This window comes from Rhipicephalus microplus, chromosome 1, assembly GCF_043290135.1.
Source record: "Rhipicephalus microplus isolate Deutch F79 chromosome 1, USDA_Rmic, whole genome shotgun sequence".
Classification (NCBI taxonomy): domain Eukaryota; kingdom Metazoa; phylum Arthropoda; class Arachnida; order Ixodida; family Ixodidae; genus Rhipicephalus; species Rhipicephalus microplus.
The window spans coordinates 162,746,960-162,771,552 of NC_134700.1; the positions used below are offsets into that span (position 1 = coordinate 162,746,960).

Consider the following 24,593-nt stretch of genomic DNA (forward strand, 5'->3'; position numbering starts at 1 on the left):
ACATTTATAACACTTCACCTGTTGGAATACGCAATTTTCGTCGAAATATTCACTCCAATATTTGCATATTCGGCCGAGGCCCGATAGGCCAAAACATAAGAGAAAATTGCAATGCTTTAGTTGTTGAGTACAATATTTCTTGAATTATTCGATTTCCTCGAGAGATTATTTTCCAATCCAAGTTATTGGATTCGCTTTGAAAATTTTGAACTTTTGCGGGGCCCTGAAATGTACGAATTTATGACACATTCATAACACAAAGAAAAATAAAAGCCAACATATAGACTTATTCCGAAATACCACGAATTCCTTTTGCGCTAATTATAGTAAACTTGGGAGTTTATATATTTTATTTCCTTGTATAATACATAAGGTGGCACACAATAAGCAATTGACAAAGAATATTACAAAGTGTAATTGAACAGTTTGGCGCCTCTCTAATAATTCAATGAATAAACAGGTATGACCATTTATATAACAGAAATAAATGATTAAATACATCAAACGCTTAACAAATACTAGAACAAAAAACATGCATAAATGCAATAATTGACAGTTAACCTCAGCGGTGCCAATACGAGTCATACAAAAAAAATAACCATCACGTCATAACGTATCATATGACGCCATCGTGACGTCCGAGATTACTCAATTTTGTGATGTCAGTATTACTTTACCATGACGTCACTATGACGTCACGTGATGGAGCACTCATCGAGGATTAACGCTTACACAAGGGCGGACCGATCACGTTGCTATGCAAAAGAAGCGTGGCTGATCCCTCATTTCAGGAATCGGTGTAACACGAAAATGAAACGTGTCTTCACAGGGGTATTTGGTCGCTTATTGTGCATTGTTCCGTCACACGACCGCAGGAATGACTGCTACAGCAACAAACTGCAATGTCACGCGAAGAACGGCTGCCAGTTAGAAGCTTGCTGCGTGCACCTAAAGCAAAAAAACACTCTAGAAATGAGCCTATACAAGACGAACGCGGACTAACAGGTGTCGCTGCTCTACAGTTAAGGGACGCTGCGCAAACAGAAGTAAATACGCAGAAAACGAACACAGAAGTATACCAGGATCAGTGCGAACATCTGTCACAATTCTATGTGTGTGAACAGCGTGCTTCTTTCTTAAACGCGGCCGCGGCAGCAAGCAACGTGGCTTTCGTGCTCTTCTTAACCACTCTTTCTTCAAAGCAAACTTGCGGGTAAGGCACAAGCGGTACGAAGCGCCCGAACACTGAGATAAGCGCACGTGCGAAAGTGTGACCACGCCAGAGAACATCAATACACACTGTGACCATGCCATCTGGAGCTGCGCATGCATAGCAACACGCGGGTGGCACAACGCGATGACCTTTGTAGCACGTCGCCCAACACCCGCCCTTCGGCTTATCTCGTGATTGTTGAATAAAATTCGCTTAAGTTTCTGAGCTTTTAAAACCGCAAAAGGTATATGGAGTATATAAATGGCTCACCATTAGCGTGCGTTTTGGGTTCAAGTTTATTTAAATGCAAATGCGTTTATTAGTTGGGCTATTTCAGGCATCCGGCGTTGTCCGCGGTGGTCTCTCCGCTCTCACTTCCTCTCTCATAGCCACTGCTGCGGGCGCGTTCGCTATTGCTCACCCCTAGCAACCGAACCATGTGGTGCAAGAGAGTGTAGGAGAGGGTTGGTGCAGTGCTTCGCCGCTCCATTTCTCGCTGTTTGCTCTCTCTTCTCTTTGCGGCCCTCTTTCCCGTCCACTCGCGCTTCACTCTCGACCGCTCGCTGGCACGGTGCCTCTCAAGAAAATTCGAAAATGCGTGCTGAAGACGCCACTGCGAAACACCAAAGCCGAGCCAAGAACGCTGGCGCCCCACTCTCCCGTCCACTCGCTCCTCACTCTCGACCGTTCGCTGGCTTGGCGCCTTTCGAAGTGATGGCAGAAGTCGGTGAAGGCGGATGTCTGACGGCAACGATACCCTCTCTCGGCGCAAAAAAATGCATTCGCTTTTCCTCATGATTTCCTTAGGGGAGGTGGGGGCATTTTTTTGGCGGCTTGCATCGTGCTCTGAGGAACGAGAGGCCACTGGTTCTACGCCTCACAATGAAATTATTTCTTTTTATTTTTTCATCGTAATCTGCTAGTGTTCATTTTAAATGTCATATCCGTGACGGAAATACTTAAAAAAACTTTCGTGGTAAAACAGGGGAGGAGCAGACAGCTGTCGGAGGGTGGCAGAGCAGGCTCAACTTATGAACTTAAAGAGAGGAAATGGCTTACGCCTTCCAGTCGTCGTGGGTGAATTTATAAAGAAATCTGTGAGTATTCATTTTTTTAGTGTAGATGATGTTTTTGATCCCGTGACTCTTAACGCGAATAAGAAAAAAGATCAAGAAGAGAAGTGACACCGTCCTTGAATCGGGAGGTCGAAAAATCGACTGGCCTATAAAAAATCCAAAGACAACATATAGTCTTATGACTGAGAATGCGACCAGCTGTTGTTGTTCTTAGCTCCAACCTGTAAAGCTAGCAAAATGAATGAGGCAACACTGACTTTACCACGTGGATTCATATCACCCAGGTGGGCTGCAGTGTCGTAACAACTTCCACGTAACTACGAAATCTAACATAGGATTCTTGTCAAAGATAAAAGTAATATGTCCTCATATATCCCATCGTATGATTTACCTCACTTTCCCATTTCGCAAGACCTTATATTGGCCTCCGTTCATCAAGTAACGGCCACCACGTGACACCGTTGCTGTTGTTCCCACTTTCACGAGGACGACACGAAGAAATTCTGCGTCCACATTATGTTACAGTTTCGTACGTCATAGATTTATGTATACGCATTACCTAATGCGCCTCCAAAAGCCTTTATTTGTTTTTTCTTGTGTCAAATAACTCAACAAATATAGCTGTGCGTTGTATATTATATAACCTGGCCAGCTGGTACTGTCCCGCCAGAGCTCTTATGTCTTGACAAATAACAGAAGCTCCCATCGCGAGCGGTCCCGATATATTTCCGCCAAAAACACGGAGCGAGCCCACCCTGCCTGCCCTCGCGAGAGGGTTACCATCGCATTTCGATATTTCCAGTCGTGGTAGCGCGCTTCCTTATCTAAGTCATTTTTAGTTTAAAAACTTATTTAGGAGTGCTGCGATTGTATGATAGGCCTTCTGTTGGTTTGTGTCTTCTTGTAGCAGTGGCTGTATGAAAAAACGTGTCATATGTCCTCGTAAAAACACGCAAAGCACATTGCCTGGACTGCACGCATATTGTAGCCTTCGTGTATGAACTAATACAGTAGAAACAATAATTGTTTAAAGAGAACTTGTTCCCCGGGTCGGTTCTCGCTGACCCCATGGTTATATTGCAGTTACGAAGCTCTACTGCTCAGCCGAAGGTAGAGGGATAAAATTCCGGGAGCGGAGGCCACATTTGTTACGAATGTGACTGCTTGAAGCCCATGCGCCCAAATATAGGTGCACGTCAAACAACACTGTAGGTGGCCGAAATGGCCAGAGCGCCTCGCTAAGGCCTCCCTTATAATCATATCGTGACATTGGAACATTAAATATCAACAAATATTACTTTTCGCATGGAGGAGAGGAAGGCCCCGCCACGGTGGTCTAGTGGCTAAGGTACTCGGCTGCTGACGCGGACGTCGCGGGTTCGAATCCCGACTGCGGCGGCTGCATTTCCGATGGAGGCGGAAATTTTGTAGGCCCGTGTACTCGGATTTGGGTGCACGTTAAAGATCCCCAGGTGGTCGAAATTTCCGGAGGCCTCCACTACGGCGTCTCTCATAACCATATAATGGTTTGGGGACGTTAAACCCTACATATCAATCAATCAACGTTAAACCCCACATATCAATCAATCAATCAGGATAGAAAGATCAAAATGATTAATAATTCAAGCTTCCCACATCAGAAAGTTTGATGGCACATGCGTTAGCGACACCTCGACAGATGCAAAGTTCAATGATCAGATTCTTTGCAAGCTGGTTGCGCCGTTTGGTTTGCATGTGTAATTCTGCGCATCCATTGTTGCATGGACTAGTCTCCGTTTCAAGCCAGAAATAAATATGTTGGAAGTGCCGCCCATTTTGTCCTGTTCATGGTCCTGTCTTTTTTTGTTGTGTGTGTTTTAGCGGCAAATGTGTGTTGCGTTACGTGCTGGTGTAGTATAATTCGAAATACCTGATCATATATCATCTTTCGCAAAAAACAGCAGCAGCTTGGGCCTGCTGGTACATCAGAATGAGGACTTACGAAATGGTGCAAGAACATAGAAAGAACGCGAGAATTTTTGCGCAAGAACCTAGAAGCTTTCGTCAACCCAGTTTCATACGGCGCGACAAAAAGATCACCCTTTTGTAGTGCGTCAAAGTAAACTGATTTGCAGCTGCACTTCGTACTCCCCAAAACAACATCTATTTTTTAAGCAGTATTTCTCGATCAAAAAGCCTCTATAGAACGACGTAATGTTCCTACAAAAACCGCGAGAATTCGTAGTAATAGCGATAGCTCCTCTTGCGATTTGTGAAAACTGCTGTCGTTCGGCTTTCGCAGAAGTCTTTGGAGGCATTCTTAACTATCTTTGTTTTGAGCTTTTCCACTATTTTTGTAAATAACAAGCTGTTACAATAGTATCATGTGGCTTTATGCACTATCTGTTTTGAGCTTTCCAAATATTTTTGCAAATAACAAGCTGTTACAGTAGTATCATGCGGTGTTATACACCTTTCTTGCGTTTGTACGGCATCATGTGCACCATGCACCCAAGGTTTGATGCGCCTGTGTCATGCGTGGCTTGTCCCGGTGTCAGTCTTCTCCCGATACATGAGCCTAAGCAAGTAACCGAAAACATCACCGCGTATATGCACGGTCGTGCCCAGTAACAGCGCGTGTCATTTCTGAGACGACATATGGGTATAGGAAAACTATGTCGCTTCAATCTGTTAATGACCTGATAACGATTTGCATGGTTGTAAGAGCCCACTGAAGTTGCTCAAGGTGCACTGATGAGCATGGGATTAGTACGACGAACAAAGGCAGCACCAATTTATTGCATACTTCTAACGCAGTCCTATATATGCAGATTTTTGTGGTGTCATATCTTTTATTTCAAAGAAACGAGCAATATTTATTTACTAACCAAGAATACGCCGACCACGTACAGCAATCGGCAGTCAGGTGACCGGATACATTAGATACTCCATGTTTTGCCATCAGAAGCGCCAAAGGTTATTTATGTAAAAGTTATAAATTCACCTCTCCTTAAAAAAGCAGGGTTTAATCGAATCAATGTGACCGGCAATACTAAAACAGCTGAGACATCTCATTTAAAGTCAGAAACAGTTGAAGCGTGACAGCTCAGTAACAACTAGGTTACTACGGCATCTGTGACGAGCCGATACTATGTATGTTCATGTTTCTGCAGTGTTACACTGTTATGTAGCGCGTGGACAGTTCAATAACCAAGCAAGTACAATGTTTTATTATGCGTGTCTCGGTTTTGTGTGCTAGGAGATGTCATCGTGCCATGATCGGCGACACGCTTGCATGACGTATCACAAATACCCTTTTTACCAGTTCAATATTTCAGGCGGCTGCCGTAGCCTGTTGCACCGGCGAAACAGCGGCGGTACATCAGCTTGGATCTTGACACTTCCACGGTGGCTTCCGATGTCGTACTCTGCAATAATATGGCCTCCAGCCACTTGGTTTCAGCGTCTACGACCACCAGCAGCATATGTGCTTCGACGGGGCCTGCGTTGTTGATTTCCTGTCCATTTCCGGCCCGTTTCTCGCCTTGGCGCCAGCGTCTGCGCAGGAGGCATCAGACTAGCTTGAACACACGTCTCACATTTGCGTACATCTATTCAATGTCGCTATCCAGCCCTGGATATAAAAAAATGTTCCGTGAAGGGGTTTTCATTGCTCTGCATATTCTGGATGTTTCATGTAGAAGCCCCAAAAGACTTCCAGCGACAGCTTATGGCACGAAAATTTTGTGTCCCCCAATGAATGAGGTCCTTATTCACAGTCAACTCACACTTTTTCTGGAAGAATCGCCGGAATCGCTCCTCGGTCTCTGTCTGATACTGCTGCTAGCCCTGCAGGATCCACTTTCGCATGTGCTATAACATAGCACGGTGGAGGGTTATAATGCCGCATTCACAGCCTGAGCGTTTAATGCATACGCGAGAGCATCGTCTTTTTGGTTGTCGGCCTCCAACCGAGGAGAAGGAATTCTGCTGAAGGCACCTGCGTTCACGTTTTAGGAGACCTTACAATAGGTTAGGCTGTACTGATATCTCACAACAGCAGGGCGTATAATGTTGAATCCGGGCAGCGTTTATAGCCCGAATTTCCTTGTCTGGACTGAACAGTCCCGTTAAAGGTTTGTGGTTGATTACCAGTTCGAAGTATATAGGTGTCATGCAGACAGTCTCTGAACCTAGTCACATGAAATACAAGGGCGAGGACCTTCTTTTACTACATGGAATAACTTTTCACGGCTTTTGTTATTATTCGTGACCTTAATGCGATGATATTCATTTCCTGCTATTAGATGCGACAACACTGTTCTCTAACGTGCACGGCACGCATACTTGCCCTCATGCTGGCCTCGAGAATCGGCACGCTTACTTTTAGACACGTGGCCCTTTAAACGTCATCTACGGCTGATATATGAGTCGTGGATGACTCAATGTATATATATATATATATTGCATAACGCTTAAATTTACCGCTTAGCATGACAATAAACGTGGTATTTTTAAGAGTGTACTGCTGACGCGTCGCACTCAGGCGAATGTGCTTGCTTGGGCCAAAATAAACCAAAAGATTTGCATTCTTTACTGCCTGCTTGGCTGCTTCGAAAACAGTGCCTGCTTGTGTGCCCCAGACCCATTTTATGCCTTTTGCCAACAATTCATATAAGGGTGCTAGTAAAGTCGACAAATTGTGCAAAAACTTGCCGCAGTAATTTAACACACCTAAGAAGGCTTTTAGGTCTCTCTCCAAGGTGGGCTTGGGGCGTTCAGTAATGCCGTGATGTTGTCGTTTTCGGGCGTTAGCCGTTTTTGTGAATGCAGTGTCCATGAAAGTGCCTGAAATTGCATCTCTCATGGCGTAGGGGCAGGTGGTGTTCCCTCAGGCACTGTACCACTTGCTGCAGAATCTTGCAGTCGTTTCTCTTTTCCGATACACTTATGTCAATCAGATATACTTGCACGCCGGGATTCCTAAGCATCCGGCCTCATGCACCGATGGAAAACTGCTGGCGCTGACGACACTCCAAACGCCAGCCAGTTAAACAGTTAAGTCCCTTGTGTGTGCTCAAAATGACTAGCCTCTTGAAGTCCTAAAAGAGGGAAAGCGGATAATAGACGTTCCGCAAGTTCAACAATCTGAACACTTCGCCGCCGTTGAGATTTGCAAAGATATTGTCACCCCATGAGAGCAGGTATTGTCTGCTGCGCGGAGCACTTGGGTGCTCATTTAATGCGACAATTTGTGTGAAATAAACACGAGAAAGACGAACTGTAGCTGATAGTTCGTGATTTTGATTGTAGTGAAGACAGTCATCGCCGCTATTGGAGTACAACCTAAATGGCTTGCACCCTGACCCTGACTTCCTGGGTACAAGTTAGCCCAATCAGGAGTCTCATCGTTGGCAGCCAAACTGTCGCCATCTTCTCAGCCACGATTCCTATGCTGCACCATCTCTCATCTGCCGTTATCGCACCACATCGTGAAAATGTTGATGTTGACTTAGCCAAGCTGATCTTAACCTTTGCGTATTTCATCGCCATGTCAAGCAACCACACAACATATCGATGGCTAAGCTCATTCTTGGGTAACGCACAAACTAACAAAACACCAAGATGAGAATACAAGGACTGGTCTAACAGCCTAAGGATGAGGCGTACGATAAAGATCACCAGAAGGTCATAATTTCCGGGGCCGCCTACTATATATACGGCATCTCTCACAATCCCATTGTGGTTCTGGGACGTAAAATGCCAAATAATATTATTCTTATTCACAGCTGAAAGAATAATTCGGGAACGCGAAAAATTAGTACGCATCAAACGAAAACCTCTCGCATGCCCACAAGAGAACAATGAGCAGAATTCATCTCCATCAGGCAGTGACGCTGACAGCCGACTAATATGACTGCTGTCACACTTGGTCATGTGGTATGTATGCTATGGCTTTCTCGCGTGTAGCCGCGGTCAAGTCTGTGTAGATGTAGATCCGTGTACTCAGATTTGGGTGCACGTTAAAGAACCCCAGGTGGTCGAAATTTCCGGACCTCTTCACTACGGCGTGTCTCATAATTTTATGGTCGTTTCAGGGCGCTAAATCCCCCAAATCAATCAATCAATCAATCAATCAATCAATCAATCAATCAATCAATCAATCAATAAAGCCTGCGTGGAGCACGCAAGCTGCCGCTTTTCGCCCGGTGGCGCGAAAGTTTGAGGCACTTTCGGGCTCTGAAGAGGTTATCAGGAGCATGCGTGGTCTAGTTGTCAGGCTGACCGCGTCAGAGCCCGATACTCCCTCAAGGCTTCGTGCCACAGAGCAAAAACCGACGGCTCGCGTGCTCTACACCGACGTGGCCGCGGCTGTACGTTGATCGTTATGATAAGTCATTATCGACGATTGTTCCCAGGGACTTGTTGGACAACGTGCCTTAGGCAGGCTTGATGCCGGGAAAGCAATCGCGTAATACAACTTCTAAAGCGTTTCAAAACAGCGAAAGAACAAGCAGTCGTTGCACAATGTGAATAGCGTAATGAGTGGGTCATACAATGCTCCATCCCATCAAAAAAGCTTGTTTTTGTTTCTCTATTAACTGTAGCGCATACCAACTTCAGCCATAATTCCTCACCGCCGTCACCTACTGCATTAGGAATTGGCGCAAAATTGCTTGCAAGTGTTTAGCGGATGCCACCCTTCTCAGAAAAATGACGAATAATAGCATTACAAATGCTGGCCTACTACCCCAAAATTTTATTATTAATGCCTTAGTTGCTATCAAGCAAGTGTACTTGCAGTAGATACACAATGAGGGTTTTAAAAAGGCTCTGAAAGGCCGCTCTTCTAGCTTTCGCTGTGACTGTGCTGCACCTTCCACGCAGGCCTGGCGTTTTTGCGAATGAATTCAGTTGTGAGTTCAGCGATATATGTTCTTTCTCTGTCAGTATGTAGCCCATTGCGCTGTTAAATATTCTATACGATTATTGGCCCCTCACTCTGCAGTTGCCGGAACTTCGTAGCTGGACAGTGCAATGACCTTGTGCGATGACTGATTCGGATGACTGATCTCAGGGCACTCCAGATCTTGCACCTATACCTGCTTCCAACCTGGCACACTTCAGCAACACGATCCACCCATGTTTTCGTAGTACAGACTACGAAGATGTGGACGCCCAGATTGCTGACTACCAATGGGTGCGCGCTTACAATAAACGTAATACCAACGCAAAACCAACAAAGTGAGCTCTTCACGGGACCGACGTGGCGAAACTGTGGTACATGAACCACCAATGTGATTTGACTTCCTGGTTACCTGTAATTAGATATTATTACGTAATACATTACGTAATATTATAATGGAAGGGATTACCGAGTAATATAGTCAAGGCGGATGGTGTTAATAAATTTCTATATTTATTTATGTTACAATTACGTAATTTCTATTAGGTTTGTGCGATTGTTCTGTTGCATTGGAAATTCAGGTGGGTGTTTTCGTTTACACGTCGCAGAGATTGTTTTTGTATGTATGTATACCTGTTATATCATTGCGAGATGTATTCATTCATTCCAGCGACGCAGGTGGCACCATGCGGTTTTCCTCCGAACCTGACACACGGTGATAAGTCTGCGATGCAGTTCGGTCTCGCGGTATTCATAAGCGCCGATTCGTTATCGTATAAACATTTATGCATCTCTTTAGTGAGAGAAGGTGTACTCCGCAGTGAAACTAGAGGGCCTGATGAGCTTTGCAGCCTGAGTCGCGCACCTCAGCACCATCTCGTCCACCATTTTGACCTACCGTCGCGCCGCCTATAGTCGCTGGAATGATCGAATAGTTATGTGCCTACATTGTACAGTGTGTCGTACCTTTTCTGTATTGACTCTCAATAGAGGGTTGAGAGTACTTCTAAATGAATAAAATAAATAAATAATACACTAGAACAGAGAAGTTGGATATTTCAAATGGTAAGTGCTTGTGTTTGCACATCTCGTAGAAAGAACACGACGCGGACGCACGTCTCCATGGACTAAAGATCGTAATAGCTGAAGTTCCGGTCACCATCAAATGAGAGATGGCAATGTGACCAGCGGAAAAAACATCACGTCCGACGTCATTAGCAGATATGCACGTCACTGTTGACTCTGTTTCTGGCAGTCGTGATGGTGGCAAAAGAGGGAAAACAACGTAGTGACATTGCGTATACAAATGCTACCGGAAACCACGGGTCAATTTTTGGTACAGGCAAAAATAGCCATACTTACGCAACGTCAAACGGATACCTTCGTTGTTCCTCAATTTTTGGAAGTAGTATGACGTCACACATGACGCTTAGGCACATGTGATGGGGATCGGAAATTATGCTTTTACAATCTGTGAGATACGGTGGAACGCGGCGTGCGCGCTGCTGCAGACAATCGCGGGCGTAATAACGTTGGTCTGATGCTATACGCCCCCTCTCAAATGTTTGCGTGTTGTGCCTTTTTGTGTGTTATCCAGATTTCATTGAGCCACTTTTGACGCTACTTGTGCGCCCTGTGTCCGAGAAGCCTTAAATCTTGAGTGAATACGTTTACTGAAAGTGAAAGTGAGTTAAAACAACGGATGAATGTTGGTTTCAGCGGCCTTCGTGCGACGGCGGTGACCGAATGGACGATGCGCCTGGCCCTAACCGGGAATTGATCACTCTGTGCAGGAAGAAATGACGTTCTGCGAACGAATGCAAGGATTTTTGTATGTATTATTTGAATTTTCTCTTCACTACTCTACCAGTTTTCACTTAGTATTAGAGTAGGCGCAGCCACTTGCGCGGTTAGTAAAAAACAGTGAATAGCAATGCTCGCGTCAGGGTTCACAGGAATGTATTTTTCTTGTGCTGAAAAAGTGGGAGTTATAAAGTTTTTTTAGAAGGCACTTAGGAAAACATCATTGCTTCTGATAAATAATTACCCTTACCACTGAAGAGAAAGCAAAACTATATTGCCATGACGAGACACTGCCTAATAATTAAGACAATAAGGTGAATCGGGCATCGCTGCCATGAAGGTACCGGGACAATTCTCAGTGAAGTCCTGTAATTTGACTGCGTTTACTAGACCCCACATAGTTTTCAATGTAAAGATGAAGGATAGTGAACCGAGAAAGTTTACGTACCAGGTGAGCGCGTGATTAGTAGCTCCTTCGCGAGATTCGTGCTGAGTTTCTGTCGGAAACAGCGCTATTAGCCCAAGACGTATTCCCCTATGCTTGCCACGATGGTGCAGGGGCTTAGGATCATGGTTGCTAAACCGAAAACCGCATTTTTGATCCCGGTTGCGGCGTCACATTTCAATTGTTGTGGTAATTCTGGAGGCTGGTGTGGACCCTTGCCACTTTTTCTTTGTTCGAAAATTGCGGCTATGTTGGCTATCTGACAAATGCCTAATATGCCCGTGAAGTAACAAGATTTGCTGTAGGAGGAGGAATAAACTTTATTAATCAGAAAGGGGAGGGGAAGGGGGGGAAACCATGTTTGATGGGGGCTAGGTTGGGGCCCAAGGGGCCGCAACATTTGCAGACCAGTCCGTCATCTTGGCCTGTATATGCAAATTCAGGCTCCTTAAGGACCTCTCCCAGGCTTCCGGTGAGGGAGATTTGCTGTACGATGCACAGTTGCAGAAGCGCGCGTCATCTGCTAGCTGTTAAGTAGGATGCATACAGTGTTAGCATTTAGCATTATCTGTGCGAACGTGCGTCTAGAAAGTCAGTGCGAGAGGGATCGTCGCATCGCAGATATTGACGCTTCACGCCGATAATACAATCTACCGTGCCCTGGATTAAATACTCGCATGATAATATTATGTCACAAGGGTGAGCTCTGTGATAAGTGTGCGTTGAACGATGCCGCATGTTCAGACTCTCTGGGGCCTTCCACTACAGGTGCCTCGTAATGATGTGGAAATTTTGGCACGTAAAGTATTAGACGAATTTCTCTCTTCCTCGACGCGCTCTCAGTTTGATCACTGGGAACGAATATTTTTAGTCTGTCATGTGATGTTCGTGCTTTTATTGACATTACTGAATGGTTCGGTTTTTTTAGGAGTCAGTGAAATCGCTTGCAGTTAAAAGCAGTCACGCTAACTGAAATGTACCTGAACGCTACAGCGCTCGAACCCCGCTGTGTTTGATATCATGCCGCACTAAAAATAGAATTACGATGGCTTCACACCAGAGGACTGTTTTGAGTGAAAAGAGTGGACTAAAATTGCGCTGTGCTGCCATTGAATACCGCGGTTAAGAGGTACAGTTAGCCACCATGTAATACGTACCATGCGAGTTCAAAGCGGATCGGCTGTCTACACTGGCTGTACTGGCCAGTATATTGTGCCGAGAGCACTGATCTAGCAGGGGAAGCCAGAGCAGTGCTCTAGGCGTGGTATCACTCTCGTCAATCAGCCGGAGCAGAGCTTGACACCACACGGCAATGTGGTCACACCGTAGAGGGTTCAATATAATTTTGTGATCAACTCTGCTTGCTTGCGCGTAGCAAACTTGATTATTTTTAATTGCCTAATTTTGTAATTCAAAAGACTAGTTATTTCTTTAGAGTTGGGGCCTTTAGTGAGAGTAAGGCTGCAGAAATGCTTCTTCGCCATTTAGTTAATTACGAAAGACCGTAAAAGAATGCTTTGCTAAATTCTAATGCTTAAAGATATTTCAAGACCACGTAAATTGCCATCCAGATTAATTGAATAATTTGCCTTTAGCTGTCTAGCTGTGTTACGCCACAGAAACTTATACACACTACATCACCAATCGCATGTATTTGCATGTGAGAAATCATGTGAGCTTATATAAAAGCTATGGAATCGATGGATATCTTCTAGAAATTTTCGTTCACTCTACAAGATTGACCATAATCACAAAGGGGTATATATATATATATATATATATATATATATATATAGGACCTACAACATGGGTGTTATACTAGATGAGGCCCAGCGTCATAGAGACAACGGTGCAAGTCTACTTTGCTGGACGGCAACAATGAAAAGAGACAAATATAAAAGATGGTTGTAGAATTGGTCAAGAAAAATTTATGTGAAATATACGGCCGCGAAAATACGGTCTACAAGGAAAATGACACAAACGACGCGCTAATAGCAATTGAAACATTTTATTGAGGAAAATCATTTATACCATCATGCAATCTTATCGAACCCAACGAGTCGCCCAAGGACTCAAAACCTTTCGCTCAACATACCAACGTCAACTGACGTTCTAGAAAGGTGCTGTCTCCCTACTGTCCTGCCACGGTGATCTAGTGGCTAAGGTGCATGGCTGCTGACCCGCAGGTTACGTGATTGAATCCTGGCTGCGGCGGCTGCATTTTCGATGGAGGCAAAAATGCTGTAGGCCCGTGTGATCTGATTTGGGTGCACTTTAAAGAAACGCAGGTGGTCAATTTCCCAAATCCTTCTCTATAGCGTCTCTCATAATCATATGGTGGTTTTGGGACGTACAACTCCACATATCAATTAATCAATCAATCAATCAATCGATCGATCAATCGATCAATCAATCAATCAACAAATCAATCAATCAATCAATCTGTCTCCCTGTCGCAAACCCATGCAGGGGTGTCTCATTGATGTAATCCAGCCGATTCCTCTGGACAACGAAGGGTGTTACAATCTTCCTCTTCATGAAGCCCTTGTGCTCGTAGATTATTGTTGTCTGATCGAAAAGCAGACTTGTAGCTACCTTGATAATACCCCTTGCAGTATAGCGCCAGGTAGATGAACAGCCTTTCTATTAAAGAGTTGCTGCCTCACCGCGATGGTATATAATGGCTAAGGTACTCGGAAGCTGACCCTGAAGTCGCGAGATCAAATCCCGGCTGCGGCGGCTGCATTTCCGATGGAGGCGGAAATGTTGTAGGCCCGTGTGCTCAGATTTGGGTGCACGTTAAAGAACCCAGGTGCCCCGCAGGGGCGCCTGCGCAAGTAGGCGTTTGGTGTGTAGCGACACCATGGACCCGAGCTAATGGGGGTGTTTTGACTCCCTCCCACGCCTAGCCGTGCGTGGCTTTGCCGTGTCCGGGGAAAAGGGGATCCTGGGGGTTGAGCTGACGCTGGGTGATTGGACCTTTAATGCCCCCCGGCAGAGGCAACACACCCCTTTGGCCCCGGCTTCACGTAGACGGCACCCCTGGGCTGACCCACCCAGGGGAAATCGGCAGTCGCCTTTTCCTATCTCTCTCTGCCTACATGTTCGTCTTTATCACTCACTATCTATCTGTCCTGTCTTCTACTCTCTTCTGTTTACTTCCATTTTTCCTGGCGGCAAGGGTTAACCCTGTGCAAATAGCCTACCTTGGTCTAGGCGCATTGGGCTATGGCAGTGTTGTACGGCTGACGTCTGCAAGCTTTTAGCACCTGCAAACTTGCAGCGTCCCCTTGTTGGGCTCCGTGGTGGCTGGCCGCCAACGCTGCTGAACAAAAATAAGACCGGCATGCATGGAGCATTCCCTCTTCTGTCTGATCGTACCGGCCTAAAGCGGGTACGCACCGACGACATAAATTTCTTCAACCAGCCAACAGACACTTTTCCCCACTTTCACGTCATTCACTGCGAAAAAACCAGGAAGCAAGCCAGGACCGTATCTCCTTTCGTAGTTGCAAGGTGTCTTACTGAAACTCTCGGGGCTGGATACAAAGTAACCAAAATGGCAAGCGGAGACCTTCTTCTAGAAATTCGGGACAAAACACAGTTTGTAAAGCTAGACAGCCTCTCAACGTTTGGTGACGTACCGATCACCGTAACACCGCACAGATCTATGAACACCACTCGCGGAGTGGTATCTGACGCAGACTTACTTGACTTGACCGAAACTGAACTTTTGGAAGGGTGGAAGAGCCAAAACGTTAATAATGTACAGAGAATTATTATCAGAAGAGATAATAAGGAAATACCAACGAAACACTTAATACTCACGTTTGCATCCAGTAAACTACCATATTCCATTCAAATAGGGTACACGAAAACATCTATCAGGCCGTACATACCAAACCCTCGTCGTTGCTTGCAATGCCAGAGGTATGGCCATGGCTCTAAAACCTGTCGTGGTCGCCAGACTTGTGCACAATGTGGAGTCATAGGCCACGTGTCTGAGAACTGCAAACAACCGCCACACTGTGTAAACTGCGAAGGAAACCATGCCGCATATTCACTCTCCTGCACATACTGGAAAAAAGAAAAAGAAATAATTACGTTGAAGGTGAAGGAGAACATTACATTTAAGGAAGCACGGCGAAGAGTCGCTCCATTCTATGGAGCTACATACGCTGATACGGCGCGTCAGGGGGCACCGCCGCACCAGCCCTTGCCACTCCTTCGGCCCGCGCATACCGAGCCGGAGGTTGTGGCACCTGCCCCCAAGGCGGTTGTAGCCCAGGCTACACCGCCTACTCCCAAACAGAGACCGGAGACTCCAGAGTCCTCGGGTCTCAAGGCCTCACCTCACCAGGTGAGGCCCGAAATTCGAACTAGCAGCCCGCACGTGCGGGCATCCAGTGCAGGCAATTGGATACGTCGGTACCCTTGGTGCCGAAAGAGCGGCGTGGCTCCTTGGAGCGCGCCAAGAAAACAAAAAAAGCCGATAACAGGGCCTGGTGACGGCCCTGTTAAGTGAACTCAAACTCCCTGTCTAAACAGCCACTCGCTTTTCGTACACACAGCACTATTTTACATTCACCATGAACACTCAAATTATACAATGGAACGTCAGGGGCCTTCTCAGAAACCTTGACGACATCCAAGAACTCTTACACGGACACTCACCAAAAGTGCTGTGTGTACAAGGAACACACCTTAATTCAAAACACACAAATTTTCTTCGTAAATACGTTATTTTCCGAAAGCACCGTGTTGATGCTATGACATCATCCGGAGGTGTTGCCATCATAGTGAATCAAGGAATTGCATGCACACACTTACAACTCCAAACACCCCTTGAGGCAGTGGCTGTTCGAGAAGTTCTTTTTGATAAACTGATCACAATCTGCACTATCTACATCATTCCTCCTAGCTATCAGCTGCAAAAACGTGATTTAGACTCTTTAATTGATGAACTTCCGGAGCCCTATGTTCTCCTTGGAGACTTTCATGCGCATAGCAGGCTATGGGGTGACTCTCGGTATGACGCGCGAGGTCGACTGATTGAACAGTTCCTTCTCTCCTCGAGCGCGTGTCTCCTAAATCGAAAAGAACCAACCTATTATAATCTCGCCAATAACACCTACTTCTCCATAGACCTAAGCATAGTATCTCCATCTCTTGTGCCTCTACTCCCGTGGAAAGTCGTCAGTAATCTGTACGGAAGTGACCACTTCCCCATAGTTTTGAGCACAAATACAATAACTGAGTGTCTATCACGTGTTCCCAAGTGGCTCATAAACAGACCCGACTGGGAACACTTTTATACCATCGCTCGTCTAGGTTAGAATGACATAAGTACTTTGAGCATTGATGTTGCTGTCAACTACTTCACAGCATTTTTGATTGATGCTGCAACAAAATGCATCCCACAAACAAATGGACACCCTGGAAAACGGCGTGTGCCATGGTGGAACTCTGAATGCCGAAACGCGCGCAAACAGCAAAACAGAGCTTGGAGGCTGCTTCGGAACTCACCGACAGCCGAAATTCTTGACACCTTCAAGAAAATAAAGTCTCAAGCAGCAGAACGCGTCGGCAGGCCAGAAGAGAAAGCTGGCAGAAGTTTTTGTCAGGGATAAATTCATACACACAGGAAGCTAAAGTCTGGAACATGGTCGGTAGGATAGCCGGAAAACAAGTACACACACTTCCACTCGTAAACACTCAGGGTGATACCTTGGAAGATCAGGCAAACTTCCTCGGTGCACACTTCGAACAGGTGTCCAGCTCATCTCACTATATTGACACTTTCTAAAAATACAGAACAAGAATATAAAAGCAGAAACTCGAACACAAATGCACTAGATACGAGGCATATAATCAAGCTTTCAGTCTAGCTGAGCTGCGAATGTCTCTAAACTCCTGCAGTACTTCTGCCCCAGGTTCTGACCGTGTCGTTTATGAAATGTTAAAAACCTACCGATCAAAACACGAAAAACCTTACTTTGTTTGTACAATGTTATCTGGTTTTCTGGCACTATCCCTAACTCCTGGAAAGAGGCTATTAAAATTCCCATTTTGAAAGAGGGCAAGGACCCTTCTTTACCTTCGAGTTATAGGCCTATTGCACTCACAAGCTGCTTGTGCCAAATCTTCGAAAAAATGATAAACTGCAGACTTGTACATTTCCTTGAAACAAACAATTTGCTCGACCCATTTCAGTGCGGGTTTCGAGAAAGTATATCCACCACAGACCACCTTGTTCGTATCGAGGCACAGATCAGGGACGCCTTCGTCCACAAACAATATTTTCTCTCTGTATTCCTCGATATCGAAAAGGCTTATGATACAACATGGCGTTTCGGAATTCTAAGAGACCTGTCCCACCTTGGCGTGCACGGAAGAATGTTTCACATAATCGAAAGTTACCTGTCAAACCGGACATTCCGTGTCCGAGTGGGCACGGTTCTTTCCAAAACATTCGTCCAGGAAACAGGCGTGACACAAGGTGGTGTACTCAGCTGCACACTTTTTCTCATCAAGATGAATTCCTTGCAATTGTCCATCCCTCGCAATATGTTTTATTATACATATGTCGACGACGTCCAGCTTGGCTTTAGATCTTGCAATCTGGTAATGTGTGAGCGACAGGTTCAGTTAGGTTTAAACAAGGTCTTCGAATGGGCAGAGGAAAACGGATTGCGACTGAGCCCACAAATAAGCACGTGTGTCTTGTTCTCCCGAAAGAGAGGCATGCACTCGGAACCCGACATTGAATTGAACGGTCAACGTCTGTCTGTCAATGCGGAGCATAAAGTTTTAGGATTAATCTTGGACAACAAGTTGACCTTCGTACCGCACATCAAGTATCTAAAAACAAAATGTTTAAAAGCCTCGAATGTTTTAAAAGTGTTGTCACGTACTACGTGGGGTAGTGACAGGCAATGTCTCATGAATCTGTATCGAAGCCTCATTCACACCCGCTTAGATTATGGGGCCATTTTTTATCAGTCTGCAACACAAAGTGCTTTGAAGATGCTGGACCCCGTGCACCATTTCGGCATCCGCCTTTCTACGGGTGCTTTTCACACCAGCCCCGTAGAAAGCCTTTATGTTGAGTCAAATGAGTGGTCGCTTCATCTGCAGAGAACTTACATGTCCTTTGTTTATTTCCTTAAGGTGAAAGCAGATAAGAAGCACCCCTCATACTCTACTACTAATGATTTGTCGAGCTCCATTCTGTTTCAAAACAGGCCTTCGATGAGGCAGCCCTTCTCAGTTCGTCTGAAAAGTCTAGCTGAGAAAACTGGAGTCTCACTTGAACACAGTTTAATGGCTCCTGTAGCATATCTGCCACCGTGGCAATGGCAGACTATAGACTGTGATGTGTCCTTTCTTGAAGTTACAAAACATGCGCCTATTGCCCATATTCGAACATACTTCCTGGAACTTCAACACAAATACACACGTCCTGAGTTCTTCACAGATGCCTCCAAGACTAACTCCTCTGTGTCTTATGCTGCTGTCGGCCCATCCTTTTTGGATGCTGGCCCTCTACATCCACGCACAAGTATCTTCACAGCGGAAGCTTACGCGATACTTGTGGCAGCTAAACACATCAAACAATTACAAATACAAAAAGCAGTAATTTATACAAACTCCCTCAGTGTCGTAACGGCTCTGCACAGTCTAAAAAACAAAAAAACCCGGTCCTTGTCTCACTTTACTCCATTTTGTGCACAGTCTACACACTCAAACAAGATGTTGTAGTGTGCTGGGTGCCAGGGCACCGTGAGATCCAAGGCAACGTGAGGGCGGATCAGCTCGCTGCATCCGTCCACAAAAGCACTGCCTCTTTAACCATATCAATCCCGGCCCTTGATCTTAAGCCATCTCTCAAACGAAACCTCAGAGTATACTGGCAGAGCAAGTGGGATACACACACACAAAACAAACTACACGTTATTAAGCCACACCTTGGTCATTGGCTGCCCGTATCGAAATCACGTCATACAGAGGTAATACTAACGAGACTCAGGATAGGACACACATACACGACACACACACACCTTTTGTCCGGTGGCGATCCACCATTGTGTGACAGATGTGGTGAAGCATTGACAGTCCTTCGCATCCTTCACATTTTAATTGAGTGCAAACAATTGGACACTGTAAGAAAACAACACTTTCCATTACCCTACCGACAACATATACCTTTACACCCTGCAATGTTCGTCGGTAGGGAACCGCTTTCTAGTCACAAATCATTGTTAGCGTTTTTAAAAGAAATTCATAGTTTTCATATCATATACCCAGGCATCCCGTAGCATGACCTCTCCAGAGAGGTTTTTGCTGCGGTGGTTACACAAGAAAGCACTTGCCTCACGGCCCTTGGACGCAAGGGTATGAACGAATGAGGCACTTGTGCTAATGCCATACATATCCACCATCGTCTTTTATTATCACCAACTTTTGTCATCTATTCACACCACACACACCTTTCACGGCATGGTCATGATTTTATTACTTGTATGTTTTTACCCGCCTTACCGCGAGGAATTTTATGGCCCTTACACAGCCGCTTATCACAATCATTGTCCATTTTTTAGTAAGATGAACTGGCGCTCTTTGGCCGTGAAACGGCCCTTGTGCCATAAAACATCAAACATCATCATCATCATCATCAAAGAACCCAGGTGGTCGGTATTTCTGGAGCTCTCAATTAGGGCATCTCTCATAATCATATGGTGGTTTTGTGACGTTAAACTCCACATATCAATCTATTAAAGGTCTGTTCTGCTCTCGCAGACGCACATTGAGGGATCTACTGAGTTCCACATTATTTGTTTTGACGCATGTTAGGGATATTCTGTAAACACCACTACTTGTTCGAAGAACAAACTGCATTGCATGCTTTGGTACATTTTCTTTTTTTCACACTGCTGGTGCTAGCACGTTTTCTTGCTGACTGCTGAGCAAATGCGACCAACGTTATTTTCCGTAGAGAATACGACATTAACCTTACATCGCGAGACCACTCTTTTCATTGGATTTGGAGTCGTCTTCTCTGCGGAAAATGACGTAGGCCACATCTTCTCAGCAGTTAGCAAAAAACGGGCAATCCACAACAATTTGCGCAAAAAATAGGGTGTACCATCAAGCACGTGATGCACGTGATGCACTTTGTTTCTTTCGCAAGTGGTGTTGTTTACAGAATGCCACTGGCGTGTTGGAAGGCATGTATCATGCAAACCAATAGATGTCGATGTGCGCCTCCGAGAGCACAAGAGCCTTTAAGTAGAAAAGCTGTTCAACCATCTGGCGCTGCCCTGCAAGTGATGTGAACAAGGTAGCTAGCTGCCGGCCTGCTCGTGATCAAACAACACTATTCTACAAGCACAAGGACTCCGTGCAGATGGAGATTGTAAAAGCCTTTGTTATCTAAAGGGAGGGACTGGATTGCACCAGTTACCCCTTTGTGGGTGGGCACGTGCAGAGAGAGTACCTTTCTAGAACATCACTTGACGTTGACATGCTGAATGAACGGTTTTTAGTTTTTTGTCGACTCGTTGGGTCTTGATAAGATTGCATGATAGGTGGCTAAATAAAATTATTTCAGTTACTAGTAGCGGATAAAATGTGTCCTTTTTCATGTGTGATGCATTTTCGCGCCCCATCGTTATCATGAACCAACGCCAACTCTTCGAGCTTTCTACTTTACTCAGAAAAATTAGGAAGGCGAGAACAGCCTTGGGCATGCTCGAGCTTCGTTTTCAAGAGCAGAATGCAATAGCCTAATCAGGTCTGTGTGCACCACCTTGGCAATTGCTGTCTTTGGATCTCTGAGCGTGCCTCAGCCGTGCCCCAAAGAAACGAACATCTCTACACGTAACATTGGCCTTTTCAATGTACCCGGTAATGCCTACTACAAGTACGGTTCTCAAGGGCTCACTATGCCATACTTCTTCATTTTATGAGTTGGCGAAGGGCTGACGACGCGTTCGCAATGCAACATGTGAACCTACGGAGCTGCTCACTTTGTTGAAGCTTTTGCTGCTGATGATGAATAATTACGTCTGAGTGCACTGTAGTAGGCAGGCATGTAAAAAACGCACTCATTTCGCCATTCACAGGTTTTGACATCTGGAGTGATTCTACGTGGTATTGGTCAATTAAATGCCTTTAGGGGGCTCTTCCAAATACATGACATTATTTCTTTTTGTTTCCGAAGTTCTTCCGAGCAATGCCTAGACTCTGTGGTTAAGCACTTGGCACGCAGATGGCCTAGGTTTTATCCTCACTCCAACAAATAATTTCAAATGTTTTATATGCATCTTTCACAGTTTTTGTGTCACGTACAGTGCTGATTTTTTTGCCGAGAACCAATAACATTGACTCTGGCATTTCAGCGAAACGAGCTCTTTTATGTTATAGTGTTAAAATCCCGCAGGAAGACTGAGGTTAATCTGTGGGATTGAGCCGAACGTTAGACCAGCTTAACGACTGCCTAAATGCGTTCACTGAATTCCACACCTTACATTTCTTTTTCGTGCAAAGGACAATTACACAACTCGACACGCCCAAACGACTGATCATAAAACTTCGTTTCGAGAACAATATTTCACAAGACTGCCTCCAGCCAGCACTACGACGCCAAGCCAGTGAAGAAGAGTGGTGATGTGGGCGAGTTGGTCTATGCAGATTGTATAGAACCCCAGCACAAGCATGTATGTGCTGTAATTAGGCTAACCCAGGGAAGAAAGCAAGGAAGGCATACCCTCAAGTGCGTCCCTCTTTGATTTCCTTTCCCACTGCATCACATTCACTTGAGCACTTCCGTGCTTGCGCTGCAGATACTGTAAAATTGAACGCGTTGGTGCCCCCATGCACACCCGTCAACGAAACATCCTTTTGACAGCTCAGTATGAACATGAAATGAAGGGTGTCATCGCAGCATTTGTATGCAGTTAATAAGACGTTCCGCCGCATTTTTGCAGTAATGCACCTAACAATGACGGAGGAGGAGTCTCCTATATGAAGACAGGAATGAGCAAAGTAAGCATATCCGAAGGAGTGGAACTGCTGCTACTTTACTCCAACGTCTCAAGCTGGACCCGCAGGTCGCGGGATCAAATCCCGGCTGTGGTGCCTGCATTTCCGATGGAGGCGGAAATGTTGTAGGCCCGTGTACTCAGATATGGGTGCACGTTAAAGAACCCCAGGTGATCGAAATTTCCGGAGCCCTCCACTACGGCGTCTCTCATAATCATATAGTGGTTTGGGGACGTCAAACCCCTCAAGTGAATCAATCAACGTCTCAAGCTGGACCATTGCTTTGCGACTCCCGGCATCACAGCGGTGCTGGCTCGTTATCGGCCGCTGTTCAACGCTATCGAGGAACGTAGAAACATGACGAATCTCTCCCTATTCTCAATCTGTATAAGACAAGAAGCCAACGACGAGTGCAAATTGTTGAGCTCAATTGGCGACATACGTAATCCACGCACTTGAATGAACAAATCTCGGCTCCAGTTTACGAAATCTTTCAATCAGCGTAGAATGTGGCTGCAGCTTGCAACTACTTGCAAAGCGCCCACTATTGTTACCCCTTTCATGTCCTCTTGCACAAGCTTGGCGTCGACAATAAACAACTGACGGCCATGTCAAATTATGGTAACGAAGGCACCAATTTAAAGAGCCCGACTATCCTGGGGAAACAAACACTGCCGGTAAAAATTCAAAGACTGTGCCAGTCCTAGTTAGAAAACGCTTTGTGCTCAAATGAGAGCGTTGAAGTATCTGACAGCAACTCTTGTCAGGATGAAGTACCTGAAGGAGGTATACGTTTATTATGCTTGCACGAAAGCTTCGCTGTTTAAAGATGCTTTCAGCGAAGTCAAAACCACACTCTGTGGACGTCCGTAATCGATTTCGCAGATGCCGCCCGAGCGACGCAGCTGTCTCCACTGTCACCCATTCATGCTTTTTCACCCGAATAAGCAACCCTCTGTGTTTCATCTAATTGAATTGCGCGGATCTGCAGTCGTCTATCGCTCACTGAACAGAGCATCGTGCAGGGCAATTTTATGAATTTGGATAATTATAGAACATTACGGTGATTCCTAAAATGCGCTTGCTGTGGCTCTGTAATTGTTATCATGATAAGACTACATATAACGTCTCTTAGATACCTTCCTCAGCATCGTTTTTGTGGGATTGATTTGACTACATCTCAACAAAAACAGGTCTTTCGGTGGATTTGCTCTACGTTCCTTAGAGATTCACACAAGACAAGCTCAATGTGCATTTTTAGTTTCTCTCCTGAGTGCGGTCTACTTCACGCCTTACGTATCAGGACGCTAAAGCAAAAAAATCACAGTGTACACGACCCTGCCACTGTATACCTACGAAGTGTCTTGTCTTTTCGCATCGATTGATTGATTGATTTGTGGGGTTTAACGTCCCAAAACCACCATATAATTATGAGAGACGCCGTAGTGGAGGGCTCCGGAAATTTCGACCACCTGGGGTTCTTTAACGTGCACCCAAATCTTAGCACACCGGCCCACAATATTTTCGCCTCCATCGTCAATGCAGCCGCCGCAGCTGGGATTTGATCCCGCGACCTGCAGGTCAGTAGACGAGTACCTTAGCCACTAGACCACCGCGGCGGGGCTCTCTTTTCGCATCGTGGGCTGCCTTACGATCGTCATAAAAACAGCGTTTGCACCAGGAAAGACAAAGTCCGTTTTCTTAATCCACCGAAACAAAGAAAGTGCACAGCGCACGTGCATTCATGTGGTGTGCTGCCTATCTGTGAGATCGAGTTGGAGTGCGCAAGAAACGTGTTGTGTGTGCATGCTTTCGCTACCAATGGCAAAATAACCAGGTTTGTTCGCACATATCGACGCTGGCTTATTCGCTGCGGTCGCTTAGATTGATGTACAGCCTCTCATTTTTAATAAACTAGAATTCGAGAGCGTCGACCGTTCAGTCGATAAGCACCGTATAACAATGCATGGCGGTTAAATGACCGAGAATACGCGCACGCGTCTGATGAGCGTTTCTGTGCAGCTGACTTCGGCTGCACTCTTCAGAAAACTGCCCACAAGGACGCCGGCAATTGCCACTTATTGACCGCAAGGTCGATGCTCGCGCGTTCAAGTTAAGAAAAACGGC

The 24,593-nt window shown here is 45.5% G+C and overlaps 1 long non-coding RNA gene across 1 annotated transcript in view; it reads left to right on the plus strand.

The window, feature by feature from the left end:
• The first annotated feature begins 10,670 nt into the window (after positions 1-10,670).
• Positions 10,671-24,593, plus strand: part of LOC142768934 (uncharacterized) — an 87,527-nt gene continuing 73,604 nt past the window's right edge. The window contains exon 1 of the long non-coding RNA XR_012885555.1: positions 10,671-11,006. This is a non-coding gene — a long non-coding RNA (uncharacterized LOC142768934). The remainder of the gene's footprint in view (positions 11,007-24,593) is intronic.